Here is a 23691-nt window from a genome sequence, read left to right as displayed (position 1 = left end):
GCGTGATGATATAATATAGAGTTATAGCCTTCCTCGATAAATGAGCTATCTAACACCGAAATAATTTTTCAAATCGGACCAGTAGTTTCTGAAATTAGCGCGTTCAAACAAACTCTTCAGCTTTATAATATTAGCATAGATTGTCAAGGTAATTGAGGGTTTTTTGCAGTTTTTTGCTCATTTTGTCTCTTGCAAATAAAAGGCGGTAATTTTCGCAGATAATATTAAATAATATTTTTATGGGAATGATCGGATAAGGGCGCGTTTAGAAGTTAAATAAGGAAAATGAATCTTTTAATCTTTCAATATCTGTATCGTTGTAATAAATGTGAATTTGTTTTATATTTATCCCTATTTAATAATAATAAAGCAGGCAATAAAATGTAATACAACAATATTTGATATGTAAAGACATACTTAAATAATTGTTTATTTATTGAATACGATATTTTTAAACATCTAATTTATTTTAATTTGCCACTAATATAAAGGACAAGATTGAAAAAAAAAAATAATAAGAAAGAAAACAAAACAAATGTAGGTAACAAGACTTGAAATAAACATCACAGACTAAAGAACGGATATCGGTATAATAAAAATCTTGCCTTTCGAGAAATAGTAAAAAAATCAATGAATTACAAAAGCGATGGTGATATTGTTTTACTGGGGCCGGGTATAAAGAAAAGGTCAATGTAGAAAGGTCGAAATGCAAGCAATCGGACTGAATTTACTTCGTGACCTGCAAGACATCGCACATCTGAGAGAATTGATACTTTAGGAGAGATTTGGAATAGAAAAATACTTAGTAAAATGGCGACGTAGTAAAAGAATTTGATAAAGCAGCCTTAGAATGTAGTTACAATTATCAATTACTGGAATTGATAAAAATATTTGAAGAAATTCTGAATGTTTAGATACTACTTTGTAATCCATATTATAATTTTTGTTCAATCATTCTAAAGAAATGTCTAATCTGAAAATGTCTCGTAAGACCCTTTTTTCGACCATTTGGTATTATGAAAAGGAATCTTGATTAATCTAGTAACTTAAAGTCTCTTTCTCAATTATTACGTAGTAATGATACCTATAGATTGTAGAAAAAGTTTTGACGTCATCAATTTGAAAGAACACTTTTAAGAGTCAACACCATGTCAACACTTTAATGCCTTTCAAAGACATTAGAAAGAAAATGTATTCAAAAGTTTTTCTTTTTTATGATGTACCTATTCAAGTTTTATACATAATATGCAACCTTTGAAGTTCTATACGAATATTTTTAATGTAAACTGTAGTATCAGGTTATACAAACTTGGTGACCGTGGTTATATAATACATATCCATACTAATATTATAAATGCGAAAGTAACTCTGTCTGTCTGTCTGTTACTCAATCACGCCTTAACTACTGAACCAATTTGCATGAAATTTTGTATAGAGATATTTTGATACCCGAGAAAGGACATAGGATAGGTTTTATCCCGGAAATCCTACGGGAACGGGTTTTTCTTTGAAAACGCGGGCGAAGCCGCGGGCGGAAAGCTAGTGAATAATAAATGGTATAGCATCAGTCTAAAAATGTATTAACACAACATACTTGAATATTCATGTCATAAATGTATTCGTGTCTATAGTAATTTGTGTATCCTTTCACAATAAATAAACCAATAGAATTTCCGACAAGTCACTGACAAGCGTGGGGTGCTGAGGCTCACCGAAACAGAATAAACAACAGGGTGTCAATAAACGTGTGATAAACATATTATTGAATATACACATCAATACCTGCGTATCGGCTTTAAGGCGTGACATACAAATATAATGTAAAACGTTAGACAAAATACAAGCAATTGTCTCCAAGTGATACATACGATGAGTGACGTATATTGTCTTTTTGAAAGATATCTTCTCTCTTTATATATAAAAATGAATCGCAAAATGTGTTGGTAAGCGCATAACTCAAGAACGGCTGAACCGATTTCAATAATTCTTTTTTTATTATATTCCTTGAAGTACGAGGATGGTTCTTATGTAGAGAAAACGTAAACATGTAGCACGGGCGAAGCCGGGGCGGACCGCTAGTTTAACATAATATATGAGGCTGAGAATTCCTGTGTCACGTTGGGTTTAAATAAAATCCATTTCATATGTTTTTCACTGGTCCATTGTTGTTTTATCTGTAGTACAAAAATGGAACAATTAAATACATAGTACAAAAATCAAACCCTTCCCCTTTCAATACCTAAACAACAACAATATAAAAGACAACTATATCAATATAATATTTTAAAACTTAAAAGTTATTTGAAAAGGTTTAATATCGGTTGACACAGCCCACTAATTAAACAAACATGGAACAAAATTCATTGAAACCTATAACTTATAACACAAAAGACTGTAAAACAAATAAATATGTTTGACCAATATCAACATTCCTGATATATCCGAATTAACAAAATATTGAATTAATATGTTCTGATCAAATTCATTATAATTACGGTGCAATCACAATAGCTATGCATAACAAAGCATATTTATTATTTCATGGAAAATCGTTTTATATTTATATCTAGTGAACTTGAAAACTACACGATGGTTTTAAAAAATATGTAGATATTTTAAATGTGTATTTCGAGGTATTCAGGACCCGTAAAATGTAATTTTTATGTACTGAGATATCTTATTCAAAGGATGTTAAAGAATAATATAGTATAGGTCTATAGAACCTTAAAATTCATTCGTTTTCGAAGTGTAAATCTGTTCAAGCTTATTACCGTACGAAGCTTGCTACCGTAATCAAAATAAAATCTTTAATCCATTCACAAAGACACAAGATTCATTGTTTTAAAGATATATACACGGTTAAGCTATACTATGTTCGTGAAAGCGTGAAAACTGAACCGATTCCATGTCGCAGTGTGTAGAATATCCGACGGGCGGAAGATCTCGAATCAACTTAGCTGAGTGCCTATACAAGGCCTATACCTATACAAGTTGTATCTACCTTTTGAAGTGCAATAAGCATAAAGGTATTTATTCTGCTTCAAAACTAAAATATGTAGCTATTGAAATTTTAATATAAGACTCTGCTTATAATTGTAATATGTTTAGAAAATAAGTAATTGATCTCAATTTAAAACTTTAACTCATTGAATAAATAATAGTTTCAATTGCAATTTGTAAATAGTACAAGATTTCAAATGGCACCAAATAGTGGTAATGCCGAGATTACGAACCATATGATAAAATTATATTTATTGATAAATATTTGTACTTAGTCGCGCTTTCACACAAAAACAGCAAAACTGAACAGCTTAAATTTTAGCTAGATAAATTATGATATGAAATATTTCATAAGCTTCTTTTTATTCGGCACCAAGAAACAAATCCATGAGATAAATTACACGATTCACAATTATAAGGAAAAAAATAAAATTTCCTTTTTTCCGACATATTGTTAATTTATTGTCCTCTTCAAACTAAATAGACTTTATTTCCTTACAAAACATTAATCACAAATAATCTTTGCGGAAAATACGAATAAAAATGAAACCAATGCCTGGTGTAGCGCTACGAAGTGCTACGGGCTACGGCCTACGAAATTGTCGGACAATAATTCTCAGACTAATCTCTATTAAAGTGAATAATTTTTTAACTTGAAATTGTATTTATAATATAGAACAGAAAAAAATATTCAGTATATTTAAAAAAAATTATATGTACGAGTGTACTATTTGTATAATTTGGTGAGGTATCTTTTATATATTAAATGTAGAAAAGATTTAATAATGTAAGGCAGAAAATACGATATAAATTAATAACATAAAATAAGGCCTCATATTATAATTTATATTTCTTTTATAAACTACAAATCCTCAATCTTAACCTGGAGCAATTTTTAATTAAACTTGTTTTCAACATGCCGCGGGTTTTATAAAATGAATAAAGAAGTATTCTTTATGTATTTTAGATAAAATGTAGAAGTATTTTTCAAGTTTTCTTGGCTTCCTTCTTTTTTAATTCAAGCCTTTTCTTGAATTACACGAGATCTCATTTGCATTCAAGATTTAAGCACAGAATACATAATAGTAGCCATTTAAGCAGAAGCCGTGCTTCATACCATAATAATTATGCTCATATTTTGTTTTTACAATATATTTTCATCGTTTCTTTTGTATTGAGATTATTTTCATATAAAATAACAAAATTCAAGTTTATTTCACAATATTTTGTCACCATTCATCTATGGCACTTTTTAGTAAAATAAATACTTTGAATTTGTAAAATGATTTTTTACTTTTAATTATAATATTAAGAAAAGCTTTTATTTTTCTCATAAAATCAGAGACTCTACGGAAAATATAAATTTCTCAGAGAGGAAAACATTATTGTAAAAATAAAGAATAAAACGATTATCTTCTAATATCCGTTTCATAAATATTATGACAAATGAAAGGAAAACGCCAGTCGTTTCCAAACGAAATATTTTTTCCGCGCCACATTTTCCGTAAATATTTTTGTCAAACGCACCTTTCCGAACGTATTTTCAACCATTAGTTTCTTTATACCATTAGTTATACAAAAAACTATTTTTGTAAGCGAAACTCGTTTCTTGAAACTTGAAACAGTGTTAATCCGCGTATTTATTTAGAATATTGAAGACTACTATTTAGTTTTGACCATTTACATTGTGCGATTTCTTATTAAAAAATAATAGGTAGATGGTAGATCTTAATATGAGCAGTAATTAAGACAATTATCAAATTTTCAAGCGTTCAACAATAAATTATTTCGTTGACATAAAAGTAACATTTTTTCCTAGTTTCTTTTCCGCGTAGTAGAAACGCACGCACGTAATTAACCTAAAATTTAGGAAATGTGACTCCGTTAGATGGGGTTTCCGGTCAGAATAAATTAAAAATATACCCTTGATTTTATGTTATTTCGTTTTTCTTTTTTATAAATTGTAGCCGAATTATTTTAAATTGTTATAACAGTGCACACCTTCGCTGAAGATAATTGAATTATTGTAATTCTTATTTTCATAATTGTCGTGAACTGTACGTATTTCTTTGATTTCCCGATCTCCTGAAGCTCGAATATTCTCTATATGAGTTTTTAAGCAGTTCATTACTTTATGCGTAAGTGGCGCAACATTAAAAGCAAAGCTTATTTCCGCCGACTTCTTAACGTCGACTTTCTCAATCTTTCCCATCTTACGGCACCTGTGATCTGTGAAATTGCGTTCAGTTGGTCCCCAAATTGTACATAATAACGTGGCCACGGCGGCTTTCGTACTTTATTAGCAATTACAAAGCGTCAAAACCTTTTTTTGTAAGAAACATTATTTTTATTTCGCGTTTACGTACGTTTAGTGTAATTTATCGCGTTTTAGGAGAACAATTATGATAATTGGTATTTTATTAAATATTACTACATTTAATATTATTTTTAAACATATATTTTTTTACATTACACAATATTTTAAAACATGAAAAATCAGTAGAAAATTTTGAAAACACTAAAACAAAATACATATAAAAATATACATAATTCACCTCGCACAGCAGCAATTAACACAAAAAATATTATGTAATAATTAAAAAAAATATCTTACCGCTTCCGCAGGTGCAGGAGTTCGCGGGAAACACGGAAAAATCGCGAAAATGTTCACAACACGACCGCGCGTATTTTTAAACACGCTTCGAATACTCGAGGTTGTGAGCGCGAGGGTTCGGAACCGACAGGTCCGTTCACCAGGGCGGCTCGGATAAGAGTTAGCGGCGCCCTCCAGGCTTACATAACACGGAGTAGCGCAGCGGCACCCCTCTCCCCGCTTTTAGGGAAAGATGAATGAGTAAAGTTTCCTAACGGACGTCCATGGAACGCACTCCAATTCGGCACGGCGGTGGTTACATAAAATTTCTTGGCACATGCGCGCTATTGCCGGACCGCACTGGGTAAGATGCAGCTTGTGTGCTTAAAGATCGCCCGCGCCGGATCTTCTAATGCGAGATAAGAGTCTGGATGCTTAGCTCGGTTTAGACTAGGGCGCTATCTTAATACACTTTGACCTGGATTGCTCTACGGGCTCTATCTATCTAATAAAAAAACTACAAATAAAATAACGGCAAATTGGTAATCAAGGAGCTTTAAATTTCAAGCTATCCTGATGCTTAAAAATCGTCTCTGTCTATTTGAATGTCAACCCAGGAACATCAATGTGAACCCAGGACTTTTCAATGGAAATTTACATTACTGGGAAACCCTTCAGCTACGAAATAGTACAGTTTTGAAATAACCATAGTTTAAACATAGAATATCTGTGTCACTTAATTCACGAATTGCTTCCAAACGAATCCGAAGAAATTCTTTTAAAAATGAGGCTAGGTGCGTTAAATAGTTAGTCAAACAATGGAGTGTTCCCCCACAATGCTCTAAAACAAAGGGTCGAGAAACAAAGGCTTATATCATTAAGGTTAATATACATGCGCCCTTTCAGAGGTATATAATAACGCCAATTACCTCCGATGTTCCTCTATAGCAGATCAAATGGCTTAAACGCTTGTTTCAATTATGAACCTCTTCGGTTGTTCAATGGAATTTGATAGTAGCTGTCTAATAACAGATTGTCTCTCCTTAGCCATGGGTTGGCATGCAGACGGAGTAATACGGTTAATAATTGATTTAGGGTCAGGTTCACTACTTGCTGATAAAGTCACTGATAGCCTGTTTAAAATTATTTAACGTAAATTTCGGTTCCATTTTATCCGACAGTTAAGCCAAACAGAATATATCGAGAAGCTGTACGTGAAACCGGCTAACAGGCTCTCCAATTTGTTACGCTTATTTGTTATACCTATGATTTAAATAAAACATAACATATGTATACGATGTGCTATATTTTTATGTTGCACACATTTCGCAATTATAATTTGCCTAGTACCACCTCTAAATAATATAAGTAATCCTTGTATCAAATTCGAATTAGAATAAGCAATTTTTGGGTAGACGTTTGTATGATTATGACTAAATAAATATTATTTATAATGTAAATTGTAAATTTGACGGGACATTGTTTTGCAAGCTACATTCATTTATGGAGTACTTATTAATTGAATCTAAACGAAGCTGCCAAAGGCTGCCAAGTATAACTAATATTAAATAGGTAAGACTGGCAGACGAGCCATTCATCATCTTAAAGCCAACTTTCCAAGAAGTTACATTACTATAAAGAAAATCGACATTAAGTAGTAGAAAGCAATGTACTGTCACAGACCACAGTGAGCGGAAGAGGGGTGGATCTCTAATCCTTTTAACCCTTCAGTCTCGGCTCATCCAAATATACAATTTCCTGAACAAAGCTTAGAAACAACAACAGTTATAAATGTTTAGTATCATCTATCATTCGCTTTACGAGTACGCTACTTTATTTAAGTATAGGGATCCTTGCATATGATGCCTGGCCCTTAGGGAGAAGGGTTGGTTCTTTTGGGTTCCTGAAACTAATGCGTTCTGACATGTTATGAAGGAAATAGTATAATCTTCTTTCTTATATATAAAAATGAATCGCAAAATGTGTTGGTAAGCGCATAACTCGAGAACGGCTGAACCGATTTCGATAATTCTTTTTTTATTATATTCCTTGAAGTACGAGGATGGTTTTATGTAGAGAAAACGTAAATATGTACCACGGGCGAAGCCGGGGCGGACCGCTAGTATTATAATAAAATTATAATATTATAGTGTCTAACTAGGAATAGGTAGGTACGTAGAACGTAAAGCTATCAGTATCTAAACTCACTAATGCTTTTTATTTAAGTTAACACAGACTTACAGAAAGACTACACAGGAAGAGCCGGGCCATCAGGTACTAAAAATATTTGTTTGAGATAAGTTAGTTTCAAAATATGGAGTTACTGTTTTTCAATAAAATTATTATCTAGATAATAAAATATAATCCTAGGTAGGTATTATCCAGATCTAAGAATTAAGTCTAGATGTTTTAGAAAACGAACTACATTTTCTTATCTAATAAAAAAAGTACCTAGTTGTCTCCAATGTTCATCGGTTTTAACACACAAATAGATTGAAGTATAGATACTAATTATTTATATAAGGAATATTTTGCCAGTCTGTCAGTTTTTTACTAAAGAGCACACTTACACACTGTTGATAATTAGATAAATAAAATGTAAAAATCTTTAAAGTCATCCATTTTAATTTAAAAATGTTCGTCGTCATCATCATCATCATCATCATCAGCCCATATACGTTCCCACTGCTGGGACACGGGCCTCCTATGAGGGTACAGGCCATAATCCACCACGCTGGCCAAGTGCGTGTTGGCGGATGACACATGTCGTCGAACTTTTGATTCTTCGACATGTCGGTTTCCTCACGATGTTTTCCTTCACCGTTCGAGCAGTGGTGATGTTACAACATGCGCAGATAATTTGAAAATTTATTTCCTGCGCGCTCGCCTGGTCTCGAACCCCGGACTTATCGATTCGAAGTCCGAGGTTTCACCACTGCGCCACCACTGCTCTACAAATGTTATGATGGTGATATCACTTCTTGTAGCAAGATAAAGAACCATTAAACGTTTACTCAAACAATAAATCCGTATTCTAATAATAAATTGATAAATTAATTAAAAGTTTCTGAGATTGAATAATGCTCTATGAAAATTATATCGGAGGCCAAATATAGCGTGCACGCATATCGTCAATACATAATTGAGTTTGTTAGACTTATTTCATAATGTCTCTCAATTCTCAAATTGTTTAACGGCGGAACGTCTTCGCCATTATTGAAACATTGTTTTGTCCCAGTCATAAGTTTCCAGTGGTTGTTGATCAGAGAAACATTTGAAAACTGGCTATAAATAAAATTATAACAACACTCAATTTAAGAGGTAGCTTGTTCATTATATACAAACTTTTAAACAAAAACAAAAATTCCGAATTTAGTAGAAATAGAAAAAACAAACCCTGATTATAACATACTTTATATGGAAAACTAAGCCCATGTTTGCTTTAAGTTCTTTGTGAGATAAAACGGGTTAATGAAATTATGCAAATTCGTAATTCTAGTAAATTTTGTCCTAAAATTATCTAGCTCAGGTCACATTTTATAACGTGTTTACGGCACCTAAAAAGGTGTTTGTTGGTACACTAAATTACTTGGTGTCACGCGATTCCATCCTTATAGGTATCTATTTGTAAGTAAAACGCTACCAAAATATAACAAGGTTACGATGTAATGTATTAGTGTTGGAGATTCAAATTGCAACTTACTGTTCTGTAGTAAATGTAAAAGAAAATAAACTGCGTTTGGAAAATATTTACAATATTTTGGTAGGGTACAGATTCATCATCTTTTATTAGTCACGATGTAGTACCTAGGTAATAAAAGCTTTGACACAAATGATATCAGTACAAAACCAGGCTTACTTGAGGAGTTACTAGCTCCACCTATGAAATGTAGGCTCTGTAATTTTATCGTAGAACGTAATTTCAGTTAACGAGATTTCAGGTCTCTTTAAATGGTGTATCTATACTATACACCTTTTAAAACCATTACTGTACACTGTGTAGTAAAGGTACAATGAAATGACGTAGTCGAAGAAGTTAACATTTTAAATATGAAAATAATCGATGCAGAATAACCAAATACCTCGTCTCATCATTAATATAATGCTATTTTTAACCGACTTCAAAAAAGGAGGAGGTTCTCAATTCGGTCGGTATATTTCTTATAAACATATTGATCTCTCAATAAATGCAAATAGTAAAAGCTATATAGTTACATATAAAAATAAAATATATCAACGCCATCTATATTCAGTTGAGTTCGTTTTACATGAAGTTTCATGTAAAACGAGAGTGTTTTTGAACACAAGCTGAACGTTCCCTCGTTCCTTCTTGCACGAAGCGTTTCAAAAAATGTCCTCCAGAGGACAGTTACATAAAAATAAATACCAGTCACATTGCATTAAACAGATATCCTGAAACTAAGTATAATAATATTAAGAACCTCGTCCTATTCTTTAGGACTTTAGGAGCAAATTAGCTTTAATATCTCAATAAATATATTGCAAATGGGTTGCCTGACAAATTTCAGTCCAGAATAAGATTAATTAATTATTGAAAGAAATATTTTTAAACATTTCACCGGTTTGATAATTATTAAACAAATAATTGTATAGGTACCGATCGAAAGTATGAAGCCCATAGAATATGCAAACGTTAGGCCTATTTTTTTCCGGTAACAACTATTGGGTTGCCAGATATAAACAGATATTAAATCGATAATTGTGCACCGGTCTGTTGATTAAATAAAATTTATATGAAAATAAAGATTAAAGGTTCTGGAATGGAGGCCACGAACTGGACGACGAAGCGTGGGACGACCTCCCACAAGATGGACAGACGACCTGCCCCCCTATGCAAGTGGCTTTCTGTCAGCGTAGCGTTCAATAGAATAGACTACGAATGTATGAGATTGACGTAACCTGTAGATACGTTTATCTACAGCCTACGTCAATCTCATACATTCGTAGTCTATTCTATTGAACGCTACGCTAACAGAAAGCCACTTGCATAGGGGGGCTGGTCCGAGTGGCAGGGAGCCGCTGGATGCAGGCCGCCGGTGACCGGTCGTACTGGAAATCCTTGAGGGAGGCCTTTGTCCAGCAGTGGACGTCCCACGACTGAAACGAACGAAGATTATTTCATTGCTAACACGGTGGTTTACACGAATTCCGGTTGTCGAATTTTGAAAAATCAAATATTGCTGCTATATAGTGAATGTGTGCGACGGCTTTAAATGGAAAAGGAGACATTTAAACAGCTAACATAGAAATCTAGCTGCTAAGCTGTGTCCTCTTCTGTCGCATGGGATAGTTGTATAGGACCTCTCAGGCACACTTCTCGAATTCTATATCTTCTCTTTTATCGGCATTTCGGTAACATTTTAAAAGAAATGTATCTGTTCTAACATTTTACAGCTTATTCAAATCAAAATGATGTCGATAAAAACATTTCAGGTCGTTTGAGAAATTTGCTTGATTTAGTAATAGCTTATTATAACACTGTTTGTATGCATTTTCTGAGAACATTTACTATGGTAATATATAAATAAATAAATATTTCAGGACAATTTTCACACACGGCATGATCTGATAACATAAAATTTTTTAAAGAGATAAATATAAAAAACCAAAAACTTAGTTATTTGAATATTTCACCTAAATTTTGAGGTTATTTGAATAAACTGTAAATACGAAAGTACGTAGATCCTGTTATTAACTACAACTTTGCCATTGAACTTTTTTCCATAGGACTTTTAGTTTTGTCGGAAATCTAGATTATCATTTTTTACCCTTAAAAGCTCCCCCCTCCCACTTCCCGAACTCGGGTCGACCGTAACTTATTTTTACTTTCATTTTTATCACATTGCCCTCCTTTTCTAATGTGTTTCATCCTACTGTGATTTTTTTATTGTAACAAAAATTATCAGCACTGGTCTATGAGTGTTTTATCTTTTGGGGTTGGAAAATTGAGCTTTTTTCAGGTAGGAATTAGTATAATAATTAGGAGTGCGAATCTTATTAAAAAAATAAAGTATTTTTATCCGTATTTATTTAAATAAGACATAATATAAAATACATATGATAACTATGAAATAGGGAAATGACAAATAGACAAATTAAATTTAGAGGATTTCTTATAGCGATACAAAAAAACAAAAACAATAGTAATATGTGGTAATAGTCCGGGATCCATCGCCCATTTTTGCAAGTGATTACTATCAAGCTAATTTTTCGTGAGTAGCTTTATTTTGATGAGATGCCCAATAATTTCATGTACGAAACTCTCGATTGTGGTAGCTTACAGAGGTAACAAGGATAAAAATTTTTGATTTGACGGTTCTCAAATATTTATTACGCAATTTGTAGGACAATTATATGTCTGTTGAATTATAATATTATATATATTAAGTATTAAATAAGTGAAAATAAAAAAATCAGCTCGTTAGTAATCATTTATGATGACCTCGTTATCGATACACATTGGAAAGGGGGACTCTTTGATCAAACCATAGATTTTGTAGGACAAATATTTTTTCGAATAATTTAGATAATTATCTTGAGATTGAACAAAAAAAAACATTCAGTTAGTAATTAATATTTGAGAACCATCAAATCAAAATATTTTATCCTTGTTTCCTCTGTTAGCTATCACAATCGAGAGTTTCGTACATGAAATTATTGGGCATCTCATCAAAATAAAGCTACTCACGGAAAATTAGCTTGATAGTAATCACTTGCAAAAATGGGCGATGGATCCCGGACTATAATATTTATTTAATCATAATGATGATTGATGATTGTTTAATGATACAATGCCAAACTTAAAGATAACTTATTTCGAAATAATCATATTAAACGAAAAGCGCGTCACACACGGTGAAGATACTATAATATTTTATCTAAAGATGCTGTTATATTAAGTATCTTCACCGTGTGTGACGCGCTTAAAATAATAACAAAATATACCTAAGTACCTAATAAAAATAGAAACGAAAAAGTAATCATTGCAAATATTAACTTAAATTATTAACAATTTTAAAAATAGAGGAACTATCTGGACAACAAATGATGCGTAATCAATCAATCAATGTTTGTACCGCAATCTGAAAAAAAAAACAGGTGTATTAGTGAAAAGAATGTTTGAGTTGGATCGACCACAAAAACGGTCTGATTACTAGGTGATCCATTGAAATGTTACATTTTTTAGGCCTGACCTTGAGTTTTTTAGAGGACGCAATTTTATTTTTTTTATGTGTAGGGGGGTCAGTGTGAAGCTAAAACCAAGTTTGTGGGGTCGCCACCCTTGTCCCATGGCCGCCATCTTGAAAATAGCGGTTGAAATGGTTTTAACGATATATCTCTTAAACTATTTATCTGATAATAAAACAATTTTAACATTATTTGTTGCAAATTATATTCTCTACAACTTTGATTCAGTAACTTTTTGTCGTAGAACTATAAATAAAAAAATTATAAGCGAAAATGTTCAGAAATTAGAGCTATTTATATTTTTCAATAAAACTTTTTTTTTATCATTTTACGAAGAAATGATATAAGACTATTTTTGTAGATTGTTTTTCGAGGAACAACTTTTATATACAACATTTTTTCATTACGTCAATAGCTAAGGTTTTACAGCCATCCGAAGTGAGTACGTACTCTAAAAAATGCGACCCCAAATGTAACTTTTCAATGGACCATAGGGTACTATAATAGTAATCACTGAAGCTTCACATACACAATTAAAAGATAGGTAGGTATAAATAAATGCATATATAGGTAGGTATGTTACCAGAAATGTTTGAAATCAATGAATTGTATACAAATCCTAGGAAATGTGTACAATTCCGATACCATGTAGGAAATGTATAAAATATTGTTAAATAACTATTTAATGCATAGATATCCTAGGAAATGTATAATCTTCCTCGGAATTATATATAGTTCCAATATCGTATTAGGAAATGTATAAAGTAAATTATTTCTGTAATAAAACACGTTGTTATTTTTTTTTATTATAGCACTTATTGAGACAATCGGGTAACAGTCTTACCGTAAAATAATAATAATATGATCATATTATCTTAGTAATTAACATTTCTTAATTGAACTTATATTCAACCAAATCAAATTTTCATTTGGTTAGTTATCAGTCCCCTCGTCCCGCTGTCCCTGTGTACGTGTCGCAGTCGGATTGTATAATCCGCCGTATTATAAACGGCCGGGGGCTCCTATTTCTGTGTAGTTTTAAAAAACACGAACCTAACCTAACCCACCCCCTTATCCAAACCAAAAATTTTTGATTACGAATTTTCGGCATATTACAAATTGCCGGCCGTTTGTAATACGGCGGATTATACAATCCGACTGCGACATACATACCCCTCGTCCCGCGTACCTTCCAATATCTAGATGTTTTACATTTCCGATTGCTATTTAGGAAATGTATAGATTTCCTAGGAAATGTGTATAAAATAATTTATTTCACACATTTCCGTGCGATTTTAGGAATTGCATACATTTCCTAGGAATTTTATACAATGACGGATTAAATACATTTCCGTTAACCATACACTAATATTATAAAGCTGAAGAGTTAAATCTCAGGAACACACAGTCAGATTGTCCATTTATCGAAGAGGACCTATAAGCTTCAGGCTAGTACTTATAGAAGTGGAGCAATATGTTAAATGTAATAAGTAAATTTAACTATAAAAAGACATAAATAGGTATGAACATAAGTAAAAAGATAAATAAATATTTGAGTATTTCTTAACTTTGATGCTTATTCACGTCACAGTCATGTAAATTCCAAGGACATTAAAAACATACAGACGATAGTTACTAAATATTTAATGAAGATATTCCGTAAATGAAAAGTTGAGTTAGGTTGAGCATAATGAATATTTAAAAAATAATTTGGAAAATCCAAAAGTGCACGCCTCATAATTTTTTTTTAATAAATATTTATTTAATAACAATTAAACCACATGTTTATTTAATAACAATTAAACCACATCGAATCAGACCCTGAAAAATGAAAGGGTTCTATTCCTGAGCATACTCAAGCGTAAGAGAAAAAAAAAGACTCGATTAGTAAAGTATTTCGGTCGCTATCGTGTTAACAAGAAAAAGGATCCGCACATACAGACACACGGACGTCCAAGACAGAACTTTTTTAAACTGTTTTTTAACTAGTTTAAATAACAAAAATGACATCAAAAATATCATGAACGTTAAAAATAGTGTTTTTTCTTAATATGTGTGTGTATGTATTATCTTACAAGTGCAATGTATTAGACTACAGGCCCGTGTTGAAAAAATTATGGGTCATTTGACCCACCAGGTATCTAGAACGATATAAGAGCATAAAATAATAAGATTCAGCACTATGACGTCACTTGTAAGCTGTCCACCTGAGTGCAGATGAGAATTCGAAGGTTCAGGTAGAGATTTTCTCCCCTTGTCTCCATGATTTTTGTACGGCGTTGCGGAATAATTGATTTAAAGTAGTATAGAAATAGTATGACACAGATGCTGTACAAAATCAAATGACCAAATTAACCCCGGCAACTGTCGAAAAATAAAAATAAATTCCGACTTTGTGGACCACCATTTTTGTACGGCATCTGTGTCATACTATTTCTATACTGCTTTTAAGCCATTATTCCGCAACGCCGTACAAAAATCATGGAGACAAGGGGAGAAAATCTCTACCTGAACTTTCGAATTCTCATCTGCACTCAGGTGGACAGCTTACGAGTGTCGTCATAGTGCTGAATCTTATTATTTTATGCTCTTATATCATTCTAGATAGGTCAGGTGGTGGGTCAAATGACCCATAATTTTTTCAACATGGGCCTGTAGTCTATATGATACATAAAGACATTTTAAGTTTGAAAAATCAGATGTTTTGCGCGAAGTGACAGTAGTACCCACCTCAACGCTTCGCTTATGAGGCGTGCAAAATTAGTCATCGTACGTATACATCCTACTCTATGTAATGCTATGCTATCTGCATGCCAAATTTCAGTCCGATCTTGATAATTTGATAATATTTACAGCACGCGGTCGAAGCTGTGGGCGGAAAGCTATATAATATGAAAAGACTTACATAAATCTTCTTTTCGTTTTCTTGTCTTTCATAACTATTGACTGATCTAATTTACGGCAATCTATAAGAAAAAAAATATGTTAGTATGATCCACAGACCAGAGGTATATGGTCTATTTTAAAATAAAACCAGCTAATATGATATATTTAAGAAGACAAATATTTAAAACCTGTTATGTTTGGTTGCGGAAAAATATTCGGGAAAGGACACATAGGTACCACATTTTTTTAAAGTTTTCCTTCTCCTATAAAATCAGCAAATATATAAAGTAACAGGCATCACCTAGTGTTAAATATATTATGTAGATTTATTTGCGTATAATTTCAGAATGTTATTACAGCTAGTAGCTTGACTGCTTGAAGTCAAGCGATTAGCTGTAATTAGCGCACAATAATCACAGGAATTTAATGTTGAATTTAATGTATATAATATTTTATTTAAATAAAATAAAGTTTATTTGGCTCAAAATACACAGATAAGATTGGTAGGTAAATTTTTTTGCACATTATAAGTTTAAACAATCAAATGATGCCAGTTTAAACCTCTTTTATTTAAGAAGGTGATTCGTCCGTACACAATACATTAAGATATTGAAGAATGTGCTTTACAATTTACATGCAATACTTAATATTATTATATTATGCAATGTTTAATGTTGAACTTACCTTTAAACAATTGTTCAATTTCTTTCTTGTAAAGTCTGGCCACACCGCTGACCAGAATGGAGGCGGTTCCTAGTGATGCTCGTCTGCTAGACCTTCGTTCATACAACATGTCTAGAATTTGTACCCTGAAAATTTAGTTAAAAATAACGTAAAATTGTATTCGAGTAAAGTGGTTGCTGAATGTGGTAAAATTCTTTAATTAAAATCATGTGCAGGTTTAACATAAATTTAAAGTTCAAACTATTGTTAAAAAAATTATAAATGCAGATTTTTTTATAATTTTCGTCAAATACTTAACTACATAATTATCGCAAGAAAGTAAAAACTATCAACAAATAGAACTTAAGTATGATTTAAGAAAATAGCCCACAATGTTAAAAAAGAGACATTCTATATTTTCTGAGTAACTATCCAGCAAGTCTTTTCATTTGATACACATATTGTACGAACTACGAGTGCATCTCAACAAAGTACAGCACTATTTTGTGCGTCCCACCGACCCCACCGTTGTCCCACCGTGGTCCCACCGCGGTCCCACCCACAAAGCAGGTCCCACCCTATTGGATTTTGAATGACGTCACATGGCGTTCCAAGCGTTGTTATCCAAACTGAATATCTGCTTTTGTTTGCTAAGTCGATTGAAGATTTCAAAATTCAGTGCCTACGTATTTAAACATAGGTACATACATACAAGTAAAATAATTGGTTTATCCTTAATAATACTGTATTACGACACGCGGTTTTACTCGCATCTTAATCAAATAGACACATAACACTTTAGTGGAAACGATAAAATTGTATCGGGTCAGTAGATGTTGTGTTTGAATGTTAAACACCAACTTTAAACTTAAAACATTTCACTTTATTATAATTATTTTAGTTTATACTAGCTGTGCCGCTCGTTTTCATCTGCGGGCTAACCCGCGTGCAAAATCTAGTACATATTTAACTTACGTGACACTTAGATAATGGACATTGTGATTCTCATTGGCAAATTGTTGGTGGCCCGCCAGCCAAACTTTTTCCAAACTATTATTCATATTAATTACCAGCTTTACAGTGGTAGTTTTTAATTTTGAGTTCAACGCAACTTACTTAATGATCTAAGAACGCAACGCAAAACGTGACTGTTTTTTGCTACCCACAATAATTATGTTCTTGAGAATCGTGTTTCCCGCGCGTTCGTCACCAAAAAAAATATTAATAAAATAACAGATTAAAAAAAATATGTTTCAACCGGCACAGATTTTTCTCAAACGTTCTTGTAAGTTTTAAATTTCATATTATAGGTAGGTATGTAATAATAAAACAAAATACCTAATTTTTTTTTAAATATCTAGACTAAATTCTTTTATTTTATAAACTTAAATTAATCCATTTTATGAAAATATTTTTTGAATAAAAAAAGAATCCGGAATAAATTATTTTGAAAATGGAATGTTTTATGTTACATGTCTACCAGAATCTGATGGCATATATTTACATATTTAAAAAAATAAAAGATTTTCATGTGGCAACTTTATTTGACAACTATTGGACTATCACAGACTATTTATTGGTTGTCTCCTTCGCAGTTGATGATTAATTTTTAGGATTTTGTCTTCAAAATCTTCGAAAATGTCAAAAAAGCCGCTGCGATCACTAGCAAGAGGTGTTGTTTACAATGTGTATAGAAAAATATTCGATGAAGAAGGGTCAACAAATCACAATTTTCAATTTAGAAAGCGCGTGGATGCCAAATCTAATCACACAGAGGCTGATTCAAGAATTTTCTGCCATATTTTTCATTCTGTCAAACACAACGACAGTGCAGAGATAATTTATTCTAAGCCCTGACACCGATATTTTTGTATTAGGCCTATATTTCTGGCATAAACTTGAAAATATACTCGCCATATTTGAATGCTCCCTCCACTCCCCCATGCAACTATTTCACTGTACCTACGAACTATTGAATCGTAAACAATGGACTATTGTTAATTATTTAAAATAATAATTTAAAAAATATATTCATGAGTTTCCAATCTATAGTGGTTTAAACTTTAAAGTTAACTCAAAAATGGAGCATTTTCGTAAATTTTCTAAAAAATCTTAGAGAAAGTGTAAGAAATGTTTATAGTATGCTATATATTCGTGATCTACTCAATAAGTTCTTTCATGTTTTGGAAATTTTTATTTTTTTCTTTGTATGCCATATTTAATTACCGGGGTGGGGAGAGGGGGACCACAAAACTAGTTGGCAACATCTGTCTATAGGATGTCTGGGATCTATACAATATATATATCAGAAGTCAGATGTAGGTCCGCTATTTTTGCAAACGAAATTCCACTGACAGTCCGGTCTATTAATCATTCAAAGCTGCCATTTTACTACATAAAACTTAAAGCTCAATTATCTTCTATAAATGTTGTAGGCATGGACGTATAAAAAAAGACGGACGGTATATCGCCTAAACACTGAGTGAAGCCTAGTAATGGCGGCGAAACATCCATGTGTGTGTGCCATGTTGCCATGGCAACAGCTGTCCTGTTGACAATGGCGGCTGTATTTTTTTTCTATAAATTTTGCCGTAATAATTTTGACATTAAAACATAAAAGAAATAACTTGCTTCCCTGTGGAATGTAATCCCTCGTGTTTTGTTATTTAAAATTGTACTGTTGCGACACCATTTAACCACGCAAGACGGCATTTTAAATATTTTTTGTGAAACAGTGACGCAGTTAATCAGTCGGTAGTTCACGACGTAATGGCGGCCGACTAGCTTACTATGGTGAGTGTGTGTGCGTGTTTATTGTCTTTACACGATCGCTAGCTTACTATGGTGGCTTCACGTTGTTTGTTCGTAATACGGCGTCCGTCTTTTTTTATACGTCCATGGTTGTAGGTACCTAAAGAGATAATAAGTTTATATAAAATAACTAGCGACTTATTTTATATAAACTTATTATCTCTATAGGTACAACATATTTTATAGAATTGATTTAACCCATTGAGCCCCGAACGGCCCGATCGGTCCACGACCATTGAGATATACATATAGGAGACGACACCGCCTACATCACTTATGTTCCGCTCACATGACGTATGTTGAGCGGTTTTTTTTAATGGTTTTAAAGTGAAACGCATCAAATATGCCTTCGTGTGTGTTACGATATTGCACAAATAATACAAATAATACGGAAATGTGCAAAGGAATAACTTTCATCGGTAAGAACCTAACTAGATAATAATTTTTAAAACTTAGTTAGAGCAAAAAAATGGCGCACAGATTTTGTTCGTGGTGTCTCCTCCATACGTATAGTAATATTATCTCAATGTCCACGACACAATAGATTTTCTATTGTGTCTGTGATTCCGGGGCCTGAGTTATTAAATCAGTTTTATCTCATTAATTTTCACAGTAAACCTGAGTAGTTGAGTACCTTGTCATATTTTCTTACTTAGCACAATCTAAGCTTAGCACATAATCTATTCCTGAAGTTTAACGTATGATAATTTCTAAGTTTTCCATTAAAATTAATATGTACCTATCATTAATTATTTGTGTATCATAGATTTTTGAATTGATTAGGATCTGTAGAATAGTTATTTTTTTTTATTTTCTAAGTTTAAATTTTTTTGAAGCATAAAGTCTTAAAATGTTTTGTAGTAATGTTTGTTACGTGAAGATAAGAGTAAAATTAGTAAATAATGTGAGATTTTTGTAAGAAAATTTACAAAAGTTTGTTTGTACCTACTTACCTAATACTTACTTAGGTAAAATTACCAAAACAAAAATGGAGTTGGTTTATTATAGCGTAGCAAGTCTTACATGGAACGCCTCAGAGCCAGGTAACGCCGCATGAGTCATGTTTTTTCGTGCGTGCAGCCGGCTATATTGAATTATAAGACGTTGTCACGTCAATAAAATTTAACCTAACTATACCTTTAGATATTATAGTTAAAATTTTAATTTATACTAGCAAACCGGGCGAACTCCTTTTCGCCGCACCAGAGACACCTTTTCTTTGCTATAAACCTCACGGAGCCCCAGACCTTTCCAACGCATGAAAAAACGTGGAAATCGGTTCGTCCATTCAGGAAGGAAAACCCGACTTATTTTTATATAGTAGAAATTTATATTTAACACTAGTGGTCCGCCCCGGCTTCGCCCGTGGTACATATTTCGCAATAAAAAGTAGCCTATGTCCTTTCTCAGGTATCAAAATATCTACATACCAAATTTCATGCAAAACGGTTCAGCAGTTTAGGCGTCATTGAGTAACAGACAGACAGACAGAGTTACTTTCGCATTTATAATATTAGTATGGATTAGTATGGATTAACCTAACTATGAATTATGCAGCAAATATTGAACACACTCCATATGACTACCTAATTTTAGTTTTGTAATATAAAGTATGGCTTCTCAAATAAAACATCATTTCCATTGAATTTTTATTACATCTAAATAGACACTTATTAAATCCCGCATATGAAAATAGAGAAAACTGATTATAATTTTCGTATAAAATAACATGTTCATCTCGCTTTTAAACTAATATATTAGGTAAATAGTATAAAATAATTTTTCAGAGTAAAAGTAGTTAAATTAGATAAAATCCCGAAAAAATGAAAGAAAAAGTTATTAGTAAAAGATTTTTAACTTTTTACGGGATTTGGGTTACATATAATAATAATATAGTTGAGCTGAGGCTCATACAACATAAATTCTTAACTAGCTGAGTGCTCGCCGAGGGCCATGCCTTCTTATGCTGTTCCGTGTGCTCTCGTCTGTCTGGATGTTCCCTTGACCACACGACTTACACTCAGTTTCCATTAAATATGTGATTAACACGTTTCTTAAATACTAGAGATTAAATATCCTTATGCTATAATACTTTGGTAACTTAGCTAGGTTAGGCTTTCATCTCATATATCATTGTGATATTAAACTACGAATGCATCTTTCGTAATTATTTTGTATATTTGTGGGCACATACTGATTTGTAAAAATAGAATCCTACCTAAGACGGCAGTGGCGCGTAGATGAACCCGCATTACAAAAAAAAAGGTGTTGGCGAGCAATACGAGCGCTACGTACCACTGTCGTTTACAAACTAGTAGATTATATATTGTGTATGACACTGGATTACAATTAATTATAATGCTGACTATAATGAATGTTTAACGCCCGATATCTAAAGTCCAATACGCCTGGCTTGAATACGCAATTATCACCTCCAGTTGCCTTGTTCACCGCTTAACCTTGCATATTTTCATGTAGATACCGGGCGTTGCCTTACAAACTAACATCGAGATATTCAAAACACACATAGAAAGGACTATAACTAACGATTATATATTGAAAGTAGATAGGACAGAAGATAGGAAAGATAAAGGAGGGGGAAGGTGAGGAAAGAAGAGAGGAAAGGGAAGGATGGGGAAGGTGCAGGTGAGAGGAGAGTGGCGGGAAGGGAAGGGAAGGGGAAAGGGCTGGCGCTCCCGCTTCCTGTCGAGGAGCCTCGACAGTTCACTTGGGAGGGTGGTAGCTAGCCAGTCGGGCGGAAAGGTGCCCTCCCACCGTTCGGTTTAGTCGCCTCTTACGACACCCTTGTACCGACTTGGGGTCGGGGTTAGTATTCTAAATCCGCCCCGACACGGACGTCCGCCGCCGAACACACGTTGTTATCTTCTTACTCTCTATTTTAATAGAATAGACGTTACCGCAAGTATCTCGCCAAAACTAAACTTTGGTAACGTCATCGACTATCCTATTTTACTTATCTTAATATGAGCTCAATTTAATTACCTATGAGTTCAATACGTTGTAGGAACGCTATCAATAATGCATACATTTCCGCTCAACATAAGCCATATGGCTTAACTGCACGCTCATTTTTTATTTGTTTTAAAGTGAAACGCATCAAATATGCCTTCGTGTGTGTTACGATATTGCACAAATAATACGGAAAAGTGCAAAGGAATAACTTTTCATCGGTAAGTACCTAACTAGATAATAATTTTTAAAACTTAGAGCAAAAAAATGGCGCACAAATTTTTTTCGCAATGCATACATATTCCAAGAAATAAATATGACAAAGCCTTATTCTAATTAATTACTATTAATACACACACACTGATCACTGCACTGTCACTAATATCAGTTCCAATCTTGCTTTCGAACCAATTCTCGAGGTGTAGTTGTTGAAGCCAAATGATAATGATTAGGTATGTTTAATCCTTAACGTAGATTAATATCTATAACAGTGTCCATTAATGACTTCTTGAAGCCATAAACATTGAGCACTTCATATAACCTTACAACTAATTGTATGCGATCAAAATATTTGTGCGTCTAATTCTTATCGACTAAACAGTAACTACAGCGAACAGGTGCTTTGGCATATATATATATATATATATATATACATATAACTCTCTCACTCGCAGATATATATTATGAAGTATTAATTCCCTGTATGCTGCAGTTACAACAGAGTATGAATCCAAAGAAATCTGTACCTAGTTGGAACAATATGGGTTACATGACAGTCAAAGCTTCAATAACAATTTTTATCACTGATCGACCTCGGCACCTAATGTGGCGGGCATATAGGCTTAACCGATTGGGATAAAACAAACGTATTCAATAGATTTTAATTTTGAACACGTTCGTTCCTCTAATCAGTGGTAGAAAAGGAAGAGAGTTTTGACTGAGAAACCTTCCTTATTTGGAACCATACTGTGTCGCTTATCATTAATACATACTTACTCAACTAATACATACTCGGAATATTGGAGGAACTATTTAATTTTCTACATTAATTCCAATGCCTTTTTGTTATAAAAAAGGACTTTGATCACGAAATTAATGACGAAAATTATCCTTGAACTTCCAAAGAGTATTCTACTATTTTCTAGTTTCTACCTTCTCAATTCCATTTTTAACCATCATCAATAAACGTCAATTTGATAAATTTTATTCCAATGTTAAAACTGGAATATAATTTATCAAAGTCCTATTTGAAATAGGCACGTCATTTAGTTCAAATGCATACAGAACATGTTAAATAAACTTTACTTCTTACAGCTTACACTAACTACCACGTACATATTATGTTTTAATTATTTAAAATTATTGTTACATAGTTTTAAAGAGGTCTTTTCAAATACAACCACCGAGGTTATATACTGTACATAATTCTATCCTAGACAAAATCGAAAATGCATTGGACTATTTACAATTCTCTCGTAACTAGTAAAATGTCGAAAAAAATAAGGTATACAAAATATTTCAAAATTTTACATGTATAATTAAAAATAAATCTTCAATAT

The 23691-nt window shown here is 32.8% G+C and overlaps 1 protein-coding gene and 1 long non-coding RNA gene across 2 annotated transcripts in view; both read right to left on the bottom strand.

Moving 5' to 3' along the window:
* LOC149911313 (frequenin-2) overlaps window positions 1-5756 on the bottom strand; it is a 201170-nt gene extending 195414 nt beyond the window's left edge. The window contains exon 1 of the mRNA XM_090105288.1: window positions 5615-5756. The gene's annotated coding sequence lies outside the window, so the exon portion shown is untranslated. The remainder of the gene's footprint in view (window positions 1-5614) is intronic.
* Window positions 5757-12538: 6782 nt separating this feature from the next.
* Window positions 12539-16520, bottom strand: LOC149911312 (uncharacterized). The gene is made up of 3 exons (XR_016458408.1): window positions 16373-16520; window positions 15708-15768; window positions 12539-12696 (listed from the first exon to the last, which is right to left on the bottom strand). It is a non-coding gene; the product is annotated as an uncharacterized LOC149911312 (long non-coding RNA).
* Between the last annotated feature and the right edge of the window lie 7171 nt (window positions 16521-23691).

This window comes from Colias eurytheme, chromosome 1 (genome assembly GCF_061535395.1).
Source record: "Colias eurytheme isolate Ceu_HAF_F1 chromosome 1, ilColEury1 Martin Lab GWU primary, whole genome shotgun sequence".
Lineage (NCBI taxonomy): Eukaryota > Metazoa > Arthropoda > Insecta > Lepidoptera > Pieridae > Colias > Colias eurytheme.
This window is presented reverse-complemented; position numbering and strand designations above follow the sequence as displayed.